The sequence below is a fragment of the Lonchura striata genome, chromosome 4 (genome assembly GCF_050655825.1).
Source record: "Lonchura striata isolate lonStrDom1 chromosome 4, ASM5065582v1, whole genome shotgun sequence".
Lineage (NCBI taxonomy): Eukaryota > Metazoa > Chordata > Aves > Passeriformes > Estrildidae > Lonchura > Lonchura striata.
The window spans coordinates 69142462-69156921 of NC_140706.1; the positions used below are offsets into that span (position 1 = coordinate 69142462).

At 41.6% G+C, this 14460-nt stretch overlaps 1 protein-coding gene across 1 annotated transcript in view; it reads right to left on the minus strand.

Moving 5' to 3' along the window:
- Positions 1 to 14460, minus strand: part of LOC110484350 (uncharacterized) — a 182360-nt gene that overhangs the window by 65350 nt on the left and 102550 nt on the right. Inside the window, exons 8-11 of the mRNA XM_085578332.1 lie at positions 13839 to 13960; positions 13446 to 13596; positions 2309 to 2435; positions 6 to 94 (exon numbers count right to left, since the gene is read on the minus strand). The gene's annotated coding sequence lies outside the window, so the exon portion shown is untranslated. The remainder of the gene's footprint in view (positions 1 to 5; positions 95 to 2308; positions 2436 to 13445; positions 13597 to 13838; positions 13961 to 14460) is intronic.

Sequence of the window (14460 nt, forward strand, 5' to 3'; positions counted from 1 at the left end):
CTTACAAGAGAGTGGTCCAAAGGGCATGAACAGAACCACTGTTTGGCTTCTAGAAGCATTTCACATCTGCTAGGAGTCATCTGATGTTCTAAACCTTCAAGAAAGCAGAAAACACAGAATTTTCTAACATATATGCAAAGATACTAAAGCTTCATATGACTTCAGTGGTAGCGTTCATTCTTATGCATACTTTGAAATTTTTGTTTCAGCATCAAGTATCTCTTAATCTATTTATATATTATAGATGGACTATTCCAGTACTTTCACTTAGCATTCTTGCTGCTGAAGAATCAGCATTATACTCTCTGCTTCATTTGCTGATGCTGTTCAAGGAGTAATTTGGAACACTTGACCTTACCAGAAATGGCAGTTCTCTATGGCATCAGTAAAGTTACCATTAAAATCCCCCAACACTGCTTTGCATTGTTTGGAAACAAGCTGCATGTAAGAGTACCACACAACACTGTGTGCTCTGCTATTTATGCAATTGTTTTCCCAGAAACCACTTTTTTTTCTCTCATTATTTGCATTTCCCATGGCTCAGGAAGCAGGTGGGTGCAGTGCAAGGCTGCCTCCCTGGAAGCAGTTTTCTGCTTGCTTGCTCTGAGGCTGTGGCAGAGGCTGCAGAGTCCTGCAGCCCTTCCCATGAGCGAGAGCCCCCAGGCTGCTTTCTGCTCTTTGGGCCAGCCAGCTCCATCCAGCCTTGCTTTGGGCTGGGGCTACCCTGCCCTTCTGACACCAGCTCTGTTGGAGCTGCTCCTGACACTAAATCAGCTGCACATTTTCGGGAGAACACTGTGAAGCTCTCCACAGCTCTCTCTATGGATTATTTAAAGCACCACAAGAGGAGAGACACCCCAGCACAGGGTCCAACATCCAAAATTCTGGTACAAGCAGCAGGGCATGCAGGTGCTGTTGTCCATTTGGAGCAATGATCTCCAGATGATTTTAAACACATCAGCTAAAACGCTGGTTTTTATTCTAATGTGTCATTAGATCCACTTGGATAAATTCATTTATCCATCTCAATGCTATTGCTTGTTTCAGCTTGCTTGGATTTAATTCAGGCCTGAGCTCTCTGCAATCATTTGTTCAAGTTTATGACATTGCACATTGTTGACTAATAGCTTCATTTTGCTGAATCTCCATTTATTACTGTCACTATTACAGCAGGATTTAAATTTTTGTAACTTGACTATCCTAGCATGAATGTGACTTCATTGATGTTTGACACTGATCCTGAAGACTCCTCTTTGACTGTTTGTCACCTAAGGACCAAATACTTCTGCTGCTGACTTTTAAAATCAATTATAATCTTGCAGGATTTGGCTCAGAGGATAACCCAAAGTGAAAGGCAGGGAGTCTTAAGAGAGAGAGTTTCCCAGTGCATTACATGAGACTGATTTTCCATGTGCAGAAAAAAGAGGTCTGCTAAAGGGAAAAAAGCCAAACAAATCCAAACTCCCCAACCAAACGAAAAATCTTCAACTCAGAGTCAAGTCTTTTCTACGATACTTAAAAAATATGTGTAGATCTGTTTTTCAGCCACTAAAATTTTAGAACCTGGTGTAAAAAATTAAATACCCATCAATAAATCCCTTTATTTGATACTATGAAAACATATAAAATATTTAAACTAGAATTTATCATTTTTAAAAGTAATATTCCTCTCTCTGCTTTCCAAAATACATAGTTTCATGAACTGAATCTCCAAGCTCAATAAAAACATTGAGGCAAAATGAAGTGCTGTGCTGGGTGATTTTCCATCAATAAATAACCAGATAAAAGCTTTCACTTTCAGAGTCATTCCCTGTCTGTATAAATGACAAATGCAGATCAATGGAATCCTCAGACAAAGAACAATACAGTATCTTAATGGAATGAGCAAATTTTTCCCTGAAAATATCCTTTCACACTATGAACCATAATTGTTCTTTAAATTCCCAGCAAGAGCATCCATTGGCCTCACACTCTGAATTAGGCAGAAAAACATGAATTTGAAAACTGTTGGGGGAATTATTGACATGTGGGTAAGCAGGAGGGTCTCTCAAGCAGATTAAAAGTAAATCTATTCTGAAGGCAGACTTTACCAGCATCCCGAGTGATCCCATAAAACAGCCCTGCCCTGCAGGATCGGGCAGGATCTCGTGAGCTGCTGCCTGAGCCATCCCTGGAGGCTGTGCCAAGGCAGGGCAGGACAGAACCTGAGGCCCTGGGGCTGGGCAGGGGAGCAGCTGCACACACAGAACTGCCCAGGGACGGCGAGGCCAGCGGGGCTGGCAGAGAGGCCAGGTACAGAACTGCTCACCTGGGATCAGCTGTGGGAGCCAGGCTCCAGGGCTGCCCTCTCCTTGTCTTTCCTGCTGCACAGAGCTCCAGGTGTCCTCTCCTCAGCCCTTCTGCTCTTCAGCCTCTCCTGCCCACGCTGGGAACCCCTGCTGATGAGAACAGAGCCATGGCAGGAGCCAGCCAGCCTTCCTGGGGGACAGGGGTGACCTTGCCAGGTGCATGTACTGACAGGAATTCCATCTCTGAGCTATTAACACACAGGTTCACCTAAAACTGGCATCTCAAAGCATCTTCCTAATGCCAAAGTTTTCTTCAGAAAACAGTAGTGGGGTCTGCTTTAACCACAATGGAACCATTTATTACATTAAACAGGATAATATATTTTGTTTTAAAAACAATGATTGCCAATCGCATTTTCTTTGAATATTTCCATCTGGGAATTCAGATGTTTTTAGCACAAGAACTTCAACTTGCTGCAGAGCTGAGCATGCCTTTACCTAGTTACACACATCCCAGTTATTCATCATGGGAGAGGTGTTTCCCAGCCCCACAAAGAAAATTGGAGGCCAGGCAATACTAATGATAGGAAAAGAAGGAACCAGTTCCCCCTTGCAGGAGTGCAGTGCTTAAGTGCAATCAAAATGTCATAACAAAATATGTCAAAATATGTTTCCATATCAATGTTCTTGGAAATCTCCATTTGCCAAAGGCAGATGCTAAAATTTTTGTCTCTCTGGAAATAAAAACAAGCATTGAAATATCCAAGGGGAGGAAAATGTGCAATTTTCTCTCATCTGCTTCTGTCTACTCCCCATTTTAGAACACAGCCAAAGTAATGGAAGCCCTTTATCAGTGAGGCTAAGGGTAAAATGGTTAAAAACTCATAATTTGAGCTCCACAGGAAAAGTTAGCGTGACAGACCTCAATCTGGAGAACCCTATCAGTGCAATGGAAGTTTTACCTGGGGTAGAAGCTTTGTAATTGAAATCTAAATACAGATAAACAGATGTATAATGTAACTGTTCATGCACATACCAGACACTAAAAGCCCAATCACAAAGATGCTCTGTTGTCAGAGCTCAGCATTCATTTACTTTCCAATTCCAGCCAATTTGTTGTCACAAAGGCTCTCAATTAAAATGTTTTATTTGATACAGGGGGAGTTAAAACAATCTTTTTATTCTGATTATAGAGATGCACTTAGCAGAATATAAAATAGTGATTTAATGGTCACTTAGTGGTCTGAAGCTTTAAATGAACAAACCATAAATTAAGGGTTTGTAGCCTTTCATGCTTTCCCATTTGGATCCTAAAACCACAATTTGCATTCATCATGTAGGTCCGATACAGAACACCTTGCTCCCCAGTGACATTCAGCTGCATTCCAGTGTTTGTCACAAGGGTGAGCTTGGCACTGCTGCCTTTGGAAGAGCTTCTGGTTTCAGGTGTGGGACACAGCCCCTCCTTGGACAGAACGAGCTCACACTTCTCCAGGTGACTGAGTCTGCCTCAACAGCCAGACTGCATCACACTGAATCCATTTCTGCAGCTCACTGCCTCATTTCAGAGCAGGAAGGGGGGATGAAACCCCCTAGGAAAACTGAGCACAAAGCCTGGGTAAGTAAATGAATGGTAAGATTGCAGTGAGGCTGTATGAAATAAATTCCTTCCCAAAAGTATGGCAAACACTTGAGTCAGACCCATGAGTCAATCTCCCTTTCTTCCTGAGTCACTGTTGATTACAACATATCAGTAATTTACCAGTTAGAGAAAAAAACATTAAAAATAACACACACTCATACATATATTTATGCATTTAAAGATTCATCTTGGGTTAAAAATATAATTTTTTGATTAAAGTATTTTGAGTGGAAAAAAAATCTGAAAAATAAATAGTCAAAGATAAGAAAAGAGAAAATTCCTACGTGTTTCCTCTCTGAATATAGTCTGAACTTCTAAAACAGAATTTCTTGTATTTTTCTTTCAAGATACGTAATTCAGTGCATTATACAAGCAGAAAGTTTTAAAATACTGTTGCCAAAAGGAAAAATGACTGTTCTAACAGTTTGATCCCGTTCCCTGGGGCTTTTCCCCCTCTTTGGGCATTCTGTGCCCATCCCTCTCCCTTGAGGAACCTGCCAGGAGGGCGTGTCCAGCCCCAGCGGTGCCCAGCGGGCTCTGCCTGGCTGTGATCCCATCCCTCGGGGCTCTGCAGTGCCCTGGGCTGCATGGGCAGGGCTCCCCCTGCTCTCCCAGGCTCTGGCACCTCCAGGGCTCCCATCCAGCTCTGCCTCCTGTGCACTTCACTCCCATCAGGGAGCTGCCTTTGCAATCATTCTCCCCTGACCAATTACTCTGGGAGCACCGCTGTGCCTTTCCTCTTGTTCCCACCACTCTCAGATCCATTTTCAGCTTTTTCCATGTCTAAAGCCTACCAGGATTACATAATGACAATGTTAGCATCTCAGATGGCACCTGAGAGCTTACAGCCTCCTATTTCAAAACCCCATTATATTTTAAAAAATAATAAATAGCCCCAGTTTAATGTCACAGAAATTTGTATGTGAATCCTCTGTCACAAAAACCTGGTTCAGCTGCCTCTGGAACTGTCAGCACAGCAAATTGATGGCATCAACAAAATAAGTTCCACCAAACAACATAATTCTCCACTTTTCCCTTTTTTTTTTCCAGGGGGAAAAAAAGCTGCAGCAGCAGCATCTCCTGCAGTCTGATTTTTGATTAAAGAATCAAAACAAACCAGTGAAAAACAACAAAACTTATTATTAGGCCTTCAGAAATCCATCTGCTTACACTCTTCACATCTCTGTCACCTGTTAGGTACTCCGATATTTTAAATGAATTGGTCTATGGTAGCCCACATAAAAAGAAATTTCCATAAAAATCAAGTGCTATTAAATGTTCTGACAAGCATTCACTCACTTTTGCTGAATTCACAGACCACAAATTGTGGAACAGACTAAATTAGAGCTGTGACAGCTGAACTCCTGTTGGGGTGTTAATGCACACAGCCCTGTAAATGAGCTTTCTGGAGAGCTTAAAGCTTAACTAACTTTTTACACCCAGAAAGGCCAAATGCACATTTTGTGACTTCCAGATCACCTCCATGGGCTGTGCTTTAGGCATGCAATCTTTGCTTCTCCCAGTGATCTAGCCAAGCAAATGGTGTATCCAGACACTGAATGTATCCTCAGACAGCTACTCCATTTACTACTGAGTAAAAGCAAGTACAATATTTCTAAATTAAAGTAATGGCACCCTAGCACACAAGATTTCTTCCAGTCAGGAGGAAATTTCATATAATGATACTCTGTAGATACGATACAATATAGACTGTATTATAAATGTTCCATGAGAATTCAAAATTACAGGGCTCCTCACCATTAAGCATCTTAGGAGAATTGTGTTCTCAAAACACAGAGAGTTAACCCTAAAAGACCCCAAAGTTCTCTCTAGCAAGTTGTGCTTTAACAGGGAGTTTCTCCCAGAGCTGCTGCTTTCTTTGTGACTTTCTTCTTCTCATTTCCATCTACCTACTCTGCCCCAATCCCTTCTACCTTCATCACTCTCCTTCCTCTGGGTTATCCCAGAATCCACATTCTACAGAGACTTGTGAAGCACTGGGATGTGTCAGAGGGTTCAGATATTCTCACATGTGGGTTTTCTGCATGGAAGTGCTGCAGTGACCACAGGAACTGATCCCTCACGGGACAGTGACTGAGGAGAGCCAAAGTGCAGCCCTGCAAACAGTTCCTTTACTGATTTACCCCAAAGTGACTGGGATTCTTCCTGCACACTGAATGTCACTGTGCTTTGCAGAGTTTAAAGGACCATGGCTACCTCCCAGGTTGCTCACGAGCCAACACAAAAGACCATTTGAGCAGGTCCTACCTTAGCTTCAGACCAGGTTTTTTTTTCATTCCAGTTTCAGGGGAACATGACTTCCCCACCTTGATGTTGTTCCAGCATGGAGTCAGACCATGCCTGGGAACTCCTGCCTGCTTCCACAGGGCAAACACAAGCTGCAAAATTCTGGCCCCAGCAGCAGCTTGGCAGGAAATTCTAGAAATCAAGAGAGCTTTGTAAAAGCAAGCTTTTCCACCTCAATTTTCAATATTGCTATTTAATTTGCAAATTCTCTGCCAAACACTCTTTCATGCAAATCCATTTGCATTTCTCTGCTAAAGACTGACTCAACAGAGGAATAAGAATATTCTAAGAAGTCACCAGACACAAGAATGGTAGAAAGCCAATGAATAGTTTCACAACTGCCAAGGAGTGATATAAACATAAGGAAGAAACAACAAAGTGCTCCAGTGAAAAGTTCTTTCAACCATGAGGTGGATTTGCAAGGAGATGTTGAACAGCCAGGAATACTAAAGGCATTTCAGCTCCTATCCAGCTGCACAGAAAGTGTTTGCTCACTTTTTAATCCTTAATCTTTTCAATATTTCCTATTTCTGAAATATGGATGTTTGTAACAGAGAGCACCAAGATGTTATTTTGATAAGGGAACATGAAGTCTCCACTAATCAGTGAAAAAATGAACCATCAGTGATAAAGATACTCATTCCTTGAGGTACTGAGGCAATCACTGAGAACAGATTACAGCATCAGCGTGAAAACATTTTACTAGCACACATTTCTACAATACCAGGCAAATTTATGAACAAGATAATTTTTACAGGCTGTATTTAGCATTTATTTTGCCAGTGATATTGTACAATGTGGTTATTTCACTAAATGTAAAGCAAAAACTGTGGGCACAGACTATACGAGTATAAATACAGATGTACCTAAATCCTTATCAGTGTTTTAGAGTTTTATATTGTCAATTTTAAGACTTTTATATTATCCATGTTTTACAATAACTGCACAAGGGAGAACCATTCTAGCAGCTCTACATCAAAAGCTTTAAATTGGTTAAAACCATTCTGGTTTAGCTTGTGTTTTATGATTAATATTAACATTACTGTTTTCCAAGGGATAACATCTGGGCAAACAATCAGTAGTTCACAAAAAGTAGATGAAAGTCACCAGTTTTCCAGTTTTCACAAATGTCAGCATATAAATTACCAGCCACTTAAAGCAAAAAGCTACTGATACAACAAAAGAAACCATAGCACTATCTAAAATATTCTGTGAGCAGTTGCAAATGATTGCTGCCAAAAAAGGGATCAGTGCAAATATTCTTCACACACACACACAGAAAAGACAACACATAAGATTACCCTTCACAGTCCTGTACGTGTTTCAGCTGGTGAAACGCGTACAACACCAAAAGTTTTGCTATAAAAATTATTTTTAAAAAATAGAAACTGACATACATACTGGAAATTCTTATGAAGGATGCAGGATTTTGACTGACACAGCTTTTGACACTGATTTTAGGATTAATATCAATATTAATGGCTTCTTACTCTGAATCAAGTACATAGAAATTGAAGCATCTTTAAAAACATATTATATGGTCCATCATAATCCATTATTTAATTGGAGGCTGTTAGGCTGCTTTATTGCACAACCCACTAAATAAGACAAGACTCTAAGTAAAAAAACTAGTTCCAAAAAATCTTTGTTTACATTAACTTAACTGGAATGTCAATTTTGAGAGTGCTCAAGTTGAATAACTCAGGACATGACAGAAAAAGCTGAAATTGTAGATAACGGGAAAGAATATTTCACAAACATGTCCATATCCCTCTTGAGATATTTAAATAAACAAGGCATTATCCACTTTTAAAAACTATTATTATTTGCTTGAGAGAGTTCTGAGTTTGTATCAAGGACTTAGGTCAAAAGTTTAAAGATTAGTCAGAAAAAAATGGGCGTTTTTTATCCAATATAAATGTTTGCAAGAATTTTGTAAGGCAAATAGATGGGTTTCTGTCCCTGAATTCCTTTAAGTATTGATTCTAATCCACCTCCACAAAGCCCTGCATTACTCAAGGCATAACATACTTATCACAAACACAGTTTTTAGACTTGAGAAATACACATTTTCAAATTGATCTTCCATGATCAAATAACAATCTAAAAAAAGCTTTCCAAATTGATTTCTGCTGTTCTAACCTTTTGCAAATCAGTTGTTTGGTACCTTTTGGTTTCACCTCAGAATATCTGCCAGGCTTGGAGAGACAGCGCACAACTGCATCATCAGGATACAGCTGGTCACTCTGAGGCCTCAGTCCTGAGCCATTAACAGCAGTGAAAGGTTTTTATTGATTGCAGTGGATGGCAGAACAAGCTGTACCCACGACATGTAGCAAATTGCACTTGATGTGTTCTGGCTTTTTCCCTTTAGATACCTGTGTGATCATAGTGAAAGACAGCTCAGCTTAATTTCTAATTGATTTTTAGAAGAGGGGCTTTTTTCCCAAACAATTGCTCAAATTGAGTTTCTTCTGATAGCCAGTTGGTTCCAAGAATGAACATTTTCTCTAATTCAGTTTCTTTTGCAGTTCATCAGCTCTCTCTCTCTCGGGGCCTTGCACATTGATGCTCAGGAGAGCCTGGAGAGACTCTGAAGATGCTGCCCTGCTGAGGGTGAAGGTGAGGTCAGTGAGGGAATGCACTCCTGACCTTTCTTGTTCCAATTCCCAAGCAATAAGCTGCTTGCAGGAAATGACTTTGCAGCTTCCCCGCTGAATCAGGGAATTGCCTTCCCACAGTAACAATTAATGGGGTGTGTGAGGGAGTGGTGGTCCTGCTGCTGCCACACAGACGTGGTGCCATCCCTCGGGACACAGCTAACAGCACATTTACACGGTGCTGTCAAGGCTTTGCAGTGACAGCAACTCCACATTCTGCCCACTTTCCACTTGAGTCAGTGCCACTTCCAGGGCTATAAACAGGCATCTGTGCCCAGAGGGAGTCCTGCCTGCTTGGATCTGCCAGATGAGAGGCAGAGTCTTTACTGCTTTCCTCACTGGGACACTGAGATCCTGAGGAGGTGCTTTTCTCACTCGTGCCTCACCACAAGTGTTCTCAAGTTCAACTCAGTGAGGCTTTACTGGCCTGAAAATACTATCACTGAAGATGCCAAAATGAATTTCTCATGTCCAGATTCTCAAAGACATAAAAGGTGAGAGACACACATGAACAGACAACACACTTCTTGGGTTAGTCTACAGAGGACTGGCTTGCAATTTCCCACACTTTCATTCAAATAAAAAGAAGAGTTTATGACTGGTATAATGTTGCTTTCCTTTCTCTTCACCTGGAAGTTTTGGGAAGGGATGGTCAAGCTTACTTTGTAAACTTTCCTCTGGATTTCCCAGTCCTGTTCTTCTCTTGTTTGAATTTCCCTGTTCTGGGTTTTAATTTCAGGATATGATGCCTGAAAGGTCTCCTCCTGCAGTACTGAACACTCCTGCAGGGACAGAGCCATGCCCAGACATTTTGGGCCAAAGCCAGAAATTAACAGCATGTCCTCATGGGGGTCGTGCCCCCTCCTCCCATCTCCACCTCTGGGTTTTTGCTGATTTTTCTGATTTGCTCACCCAAGCATTTTCTTCACCTTAAGTGGAGCTGCTCTGCAACTTCATTGTCGTTCCTATTTGCAGCTATCATTACAGCACTCTATTTGCTAATTCAGGACAAATTCCTCAATCCTTTCTGTTTTGAAAAACTTTCCAAAGCAGAGGTAAAAACTGGAATGCTGTGGCTGTTGCTTGCAATTCTGCTCTGCGATGCCAAACCCACCAAAAACCTGAGCTGCAGCTCTCAGCCTGCATTTCCACCTTCCATCCTTCTTCCACCTGACTCTCAAGTGTCCCCCCTCAGACCTGGGCTCTTCTCAGGCACCAAACTAGAGCACTTTTACTTCTGCTGCCCAGCTTTAATATCCACTGAACACACACCAGTGACCCGAAGCTCTCACCTCAAGAGCAACAGCAATACCAGCTGGTTCCTGCAAAACTCTGGGAAGTTTTCCATTTCATTTATTAAACTGTTTTGTTTGGTAGAACATTTCAGTCAGATCAAAACCAGTAACATGCTAGATTGTAAAAGAATTTTAGGGAAGGTTTGTGTTTTAATTTAGTGAAACAAAAACCAAAGAAAACCAGGAAAAAAGTAATAAGCTTTATCTTCCTTCATTGTAACTGAAAATAATATCTAAAACAACTCTCTCTCAGTCATCCTCAATTAAAATACCTTAAGTTTTTAATTCAGCAGCCACAGAGAAATCACTTCTGAGGAGCACTGAACAGCAGCAAAAGAAATGTTATGTTACCCTTAATTCTCCAATGACAACCATCCTGATTATTTTCTTTTTGTATTTCCTTTAAAATTCAAGTAGAGAAATTCTGTTTAAAAAAACCCCATTGTATATATATATATATATTTAAATCATACCTGGTGAGCTGTAAGAACACACAAATAAAGTGCAAATTTTGAGAAGCAGAGTATTTTGGCATATCTCTTCATTCCATCTTTTACATTTTGCCTGACATAAACATAATGACTGTTGCTTTCACGGGTAAAACCTGTAGGCATATGTGACTCCAAACACACAGAGCTGGGATTTTCTGTTTTCAAGGTCTATACAAAACAGATAAAGACATTTGCCAAAGGCTAAATATTTCTTATTGGCTTCAACCTCTGTTATTGATCCAGAGATTTATGGCTAAAACTGAGTAAATGATGTGACCTTGCTGTAACTTTACTCAGCCCCATTTTATATTTTATTTCATTAGACATGTATTTTGATTTCTTACCACATGACTGTGTTGTGAGGGAGAGGGTAAAAGGGACACGTTAGGATTAAAGCTGAAAACTCGCAGCACTTGGTGTCATCCAGGTCGAGGTGGGCCCCAGACATTCTGGCCTGATTTTTCCTTTAATGCTTTCACAATTCCACAGAGATCCATCCCTGCATCCACTTAGGGTATTCAAAGGCTCTTACACCATGCAGTGGGAGTCTGACAACTCTGCTGACGTGTTTACTCCATAAAGTGGTGAGCCACTCTAAGAAACCTCAGTGGCCCATGGCTGCATTTTTAAGGAGATGCATTGCTCTGACTGAAGATGGTTCAGTTTTAGCACAGCAACAGCTACAAAATGCTGAGGTGCCATGCAAGTCCCTTTGCACCCAGCCAAGTGTGCAGGAGGCACAGCTGCGTGTGAGGGGAGAGACCAGGAAATGTCAGGTTTGCTCCCACTGCCCTGGAGTCACAGCTCTTCCCAGCTGAGGCAGCCACGGCTTCAGCACAGCTGGGATCAAGGGGAAAGCTCTGCTTGGCCCCTGGAGCCACCCAATCCTCCCGCCCAGGGCTGCTCTGGAACAAGGGAACATGCCATTACAACTCCTGTGCAAATGGAACGTGCTTGCCTGGAAAACTAACTATGTGTGATGCTGCACTCTCCACAAGAGCTGGAAATAAAGTGTTGCAATAATGAAATATTAATAATTAAAGTAGAGAAGTTCAGCCTCAGAACACAATATATCACAATGCAGTTTAGTAACCAGCAAGAACTGCTCTGCACTGGTGAACTAAATGTGCTGATGTAAAGAAGGGAAACAGGTAAGGACTCTATTTTTACTTCCACATATCTAAAATAAAATTAATTTTAATTAAAGTTTGATTTGTCTGTGACAATGGCTGTTGCTTTAATGGCTACTGCTCACTTTGAGTGCAAAATCTGCTTATTGTTGAAACCAAGCTCAGTCAGACTCAGAGAAACTTCCAAAATTAAGTTAAGAAAGGACAGAAGGAGGCCTGGATGCTTCAGGAAGATATCCAGGTGCTGTTGTATTTATCCTGCCATTCCTGGGATTTCAAGGGATACCCTGTCAGTGCACCCATCCCCTCTCAGCTCAGGATACCCTGGTCCCCGTGGCACAGCCCCGGCAGCAGCAGCAGCCCCAGAGCTCCGGTTCCAGCAGTGCAGCCAGAGGCGTTTCCCGGCTTTGCTGGGCACAGCCGCTGCCTCTGCTCCTGCAGGGAGAGGAATGAGCCCAGCACAGCCTCAGCAGTAGCACCAAGGCTTGCTTTGCACACGGGGAAGGATTATTATTATTATCATCATCATCAATTTAAACAATTTTCTGTGTCAGGCTTATCTCAGCAGCAGGACTCCTCACAAGTTGCCACCTCTCAGCACCAGGGAATGATGAGATCAGCCAAGGGCAACTGTTGTGGCCACCCAAAAAATGGGTGACTAAAATCCAGGAGGGGGATGGCAAGCAGGGTAACTGAGGGAAGGAGAGGTTCTGGCTCCAACTTCTTGCCTAACGTGAACTGAGTGGGTAAGAAGAAACAGCCTCCTGCTACCTCTGTAGTGCAGCCACCAGATGTGACAACAATCACACAGAAACTTCCCAGGAAGCTGAGATGAGAGCAACTGGAGCCTGGTGTGGCCCCCAGTAACAGCTCAGGATCAGACACACCCAACACTGCTGCTGAGTCAGCAGGTTTAGCTGTTCTCCTCTGGGCTTCCAGGGACTTTGTGTGCCACAGGAGATTAAAATCGCAGCACTGAGGGAGCCACGCCTACAGAGACAGAAAGGGGTAGAAGTGATAAAGCTAAAGCAGGACAGCAACAGGATCAGACAAAAGACCAGGATTAACTCTGGAGTGAGAGGCAGATACAGCTGGACTCAGCACACCAGTGACAAAATCATCACCATCACCGTAGAAGAAGTTTCTGGATTTAAGAAACACAATCAAGAAATGTCAGCAACAGGCCCTCTGAAAAACAGAGAAAATCAGGAAGGGGAACATGGAGAACGCTGAATGCAGCCTTTGGAAGGCAATAGCTGTTGTTAGAGCTGTCAGCTATAAACCACTCACAAGGCAGATGCACTTGAAATGTCTTGTCCAATACAGATCCCAACTGTCACTCAAAATGATCAGACTGTTTATTACAGGCTGCAATGGGAACATGAAAGAAGACATGGGATGACAGAGCAGAGACAGATGGACTCTTTGCTACATGTCATTTAATATCAATCAGTGACAAGAATTTATTAACACAGTTGCTGCTTTAATGCATTGAACAGGCTTAAAAACATTCAAGGCACTGGATGGTAAGTGATCATTAAAATGCACGTCACAAGGCTTCAAAAGCTCTAATAGTCCCTGAAAATATCCAGTATCATTTATCAAAATAACCCCAAAACGTTAAGGACATACCTCACTTGGTTTTTGAAGAATGAAGGTTGCTTCTCTACCAGTAGTCTCTGGAAGATGAGCTGAACATCTCCATTAAACTGGTGATACTGGTTTCTACTTTGCCTTCACCTCACTCTTCTTGCTCCCTTTTAAGCTTGACCCTTGCAAGGACCTAATGGAAGCAGGACAGAATGACAACCAACAGAACAGACTGAGCAGAGCTCTTAGGGAGCCAACACCAAGCTGCTGATATTCCGAATATACATGTTTTCCCAAGCACAAACACCTTTCCCCTCATGTACCCTCATTTCTCAAAGCAGTTCTAACCCATCAGCACCGTGCATTATCCCATATTGCTTCCAGGAGAAATTCACCCAACAACAAATACTTCTTATACTGAAAAAGACTGCAGACCTTTTCTCATCCTGGCCACTGACAGAGTTCTTCCCCCAGTTTAGAGCTGCCAGGTCTGGGGAGCTCTTCTTTTTGGCATTTCCAAACAGCTGTAAGCCAAGCTCTTGCTGTAAAAGTATTTTCTAGGGAAAAAAAAATATGAAAAACATTAAAAAAAAAAGAATACAAGGACCTCACTGTATACATTTAATTTCTAAACTGTTCTAAAATACAGGAATCTAAACAGCAATTTCCATTTTTATCATAAATTATGAATAAAAGTATATTAATAAATTATATACTTTTGTAATGGTTTAAATTATTTTATATAATTATGAAAATCCTAAATTTCTCTGAAACAATCATCTTTTTCTGGAAGTCCAATAGCAGAAATTCTATCTATTCAGTAGTGATCCCAAATATACTTTGGTGTCAAAAGAATATTTCCAGAAAAAAAGAAACCAGAAAAAGAGGAAAAGAGCCCTTTTCCCACCCTGCTCCTTCTCCCAGAAGAATTCACACCCTTCTAATGAAGCCTTTCAGCAATGTTTATACACTAAGACACTTAAAAATGAAAAGGTAAAAATCTCAAACACTTATTCCAGTGGGATGCTTGAGATGGAAAATTTAAACCCCTTGCAAT